The sequence below is a fragment of the Arachis hypogaea genome, chromosome 20 (genome assembly GCF_003086295.3).
Source record: "Arachis hypogaea cultivar Tifrunner chromosome 20, arahy.Tifrunner.gnm2.J5K5, whole genome shotgun sequence".
Classification (NCBI taxonomy): domain Eukaryota; kingdom Viridiplantae; phylum Streptophyta; class Magnoliopsida; order Fabales; family Fabaceae; genus Arachis; species Arachis hypogaea.
Genome location: NC_092055.1, coordinates 110,435,992 through 110,438,400, shown reverse-complemented (window position 1 = coordinate 110,438,400; position 2,409 = coordinate 110,435,992). Strand labels below are relative to the sequence as shown.

At 33.2% G+C, this 2,409-nt stretch overlaps 1 non-coding gene across 1 annotated transcript; it reads left to right on the top strand.

Annotated features, from left to right (window-relative positions):
- Positions 1-618: 618 nt before the first annotated feature.
- Positions 619-726, top strand: LOC112788254 (small nucleolar RNA R71). Its single transcript, XR_003195626.1, has one exon. It is a non-coding gene; the product is annotated as a small nucleolar RNA R71 (small nucleolar RNA).
- The last annotated feature ends 1,683 nt before the right edge of the window (positions 727-2,409 follow it).

Below are 2,409 nucleotides of genomic sequence, written 5' to 3'. Positions count from 1 at the left end.
ATTCATGAAACTTACAGTGGCCTTAGATAGATCAGAGACTAGATTTGCTAAGTTAGAAGCGTTTTGTCCAGAGTTCTCTGTCTGTTGCTGAGTTGATGATGGAAAAGGTTTGCTATTGCTAAACCTGTTTCTTCCACCATTGTTAAAGCCTTGTTGAGGCTTCTGATCCTTCCATGAGAAATTTGGATGATTTCTCCATGTTGAGTTATAGGTGTTTCCATAAGGTTCACCTAAGTAATTTACCTCTGCTATTGCAGGGTTCTCAGGATCATAGGCTTCTTCTTCAGAAGATGCCTCTTGAGTACTGTTGGATGCAGCTTGCATTCCATGCAGACTCTGAGAGATCATATTGACTTGCTGAGTCAATATTTTATTCTGAGCCAATATGGCATTCAGAGTATCAACTTCAAGAACTCCCTTCTTCATAGGCGTCCCATTATTCACAGGATTCCTTTCAGAAGTGTACATGAACTGGTTATTAGCAACCATGTCAATGAGTTCTTGAGCTTCTGCAGGCGTTTTCTTTAGGTGAATGGATCCACCTGCAGAAGTGTCCAGTGACATCTTTGATAGCTCAGACAGACCATCATAGAATATATCCAGGATGGTCCATTCTGAAAGCATGTCAGAAGGACACTTTTTGGTCAACTGTTTGTATCTTTCCCAAGCTTCATAGAGAGATTCACCTTCTTTCTGTCTGAAGGTTTGAACATCAGCTCTAAGCTTGCTCAGCTTTTGAGGAGGAAAGTACTTGGCTAAGAAAGCCGTGACCAGCTTATCCCAAGAGTTCAGGCTGTCTTTAGGTTGAGAATCCAACCATAATCTAGCTCTGTCTCTTACAGCAAAAGGGAAAAGCATGAGCCTGTAGACTTCAGGATTTACGCCATTAGTCTTAACAGTATCACATATCTGCAAGAATTCAGTTAAGAACTGAAAAGGATCTTCAGATAGAAGTCCATGAAACTTGCAGTTCTGCTGCATCAGAGAAACTAACTGAGCTTTCAGCTCAAAGTTGTTTGCTCCAATGGCAGGAATGGAGATGCTTCTTCCATGTAAATTGGAATTAGGTGCAGTAAAGTCACCAAGCATCCTCCTTTCATTATTATTATTTTCGCCTGCCATCTCCTCTGCCTGTTCAAAAATTTCTGAAAGGTTATCTCTGGATTGTTGTATTTTAGCTTCTCTTAATTTTCTCTTCAGAGTCCTTTCAGGTTCTGGATCTGCTTCCACAAGAATGTTCTTATCCTTGCTCCTGCTCATATGACAAGGAAGAATGGCCAGAAAAATGATAATAATAATAGAGATCCTTTATACCACAGTATAGGGATCCCTTTGTAAGTAGAAGAAGAGGGGGAGATAAAGGATGTGATGTAAAGGAAGAAACACAACTGTGAGGATTGGAATGTGAGATGAGATGTTAGGATATGAATGAATAAATAGAATGAGATGGGAGAGAAGGAGGGAATTTTCGAAATTTATTTTTGAAAAGGAGTTAGTGATTTTTGAAAATAGTTTTTGAAAAAGTTTAGTATTTTTTTCGAAATTTTTTTTTTTGAAATTAAAAATAAAACTAAGATTAATTAGTTAATAAAAAAGAAATTTTTGAAAAAAGGGGGAAGATATTTTCGAAAATTGAGAGGGAGAATTAGTTAGGTGGTTTTGAAAAAGTTAAGAAACAAACAAAAAGTTTGTTAGTTAGTTGAAACAAATTTTGAAAACCAATTTTGAAAAGATAAGTAGTTAGGAGGTTAGGAAAGATATTTTGAAAAGATATTTTTGAAAAAGATAAGATAAGAAGATATTTTTGAAAAGATATGATAGAAATTAGTTTTGAAAAAGATTTGATTTTTTAAAATCTCAGTTAATGACTTGATTCATAAGAAATCACAAGATATGATTCTAGAACTTAAAGTTTGAATCTTTCTTAACAAGCAAGTAACAAACTTCAAATTTTTGAATCAAAACATTAATTGATTATGTTATTTTCGAAAATTATGATATAAAATAAGAAAAAGGTTTTTGAAAATTTTTTTTTTTGGAATTTTCGAAAATAACCATGAATTTTGAAAAAGATTTGATTTTTGAAAAAGATTTTGAAAAAGATAAGATTTTCAAATTGAAAATTTGATTTGACTCATGAGAAACAATTTGATTTTAAAAATTTTTGAAAAAGTCAATCCAAATTTTCGAATTTTGAGGAGAGAAAAAAGGAAAGATATATTTTTGATTTTTTTGAATTTTTATGATGCAAGAGAAAAACACTAAAAAGATGCAATGCATGAAATTTTGAGATCAAGACATGTGATGCATGCAAGAATGCTATGAATGTCAAGATGAACACCAAGAACACTATGAATGTCATGATGAACATCAAGAATAAATTTTTGAAAAATTTTTAATGCAAAGAAA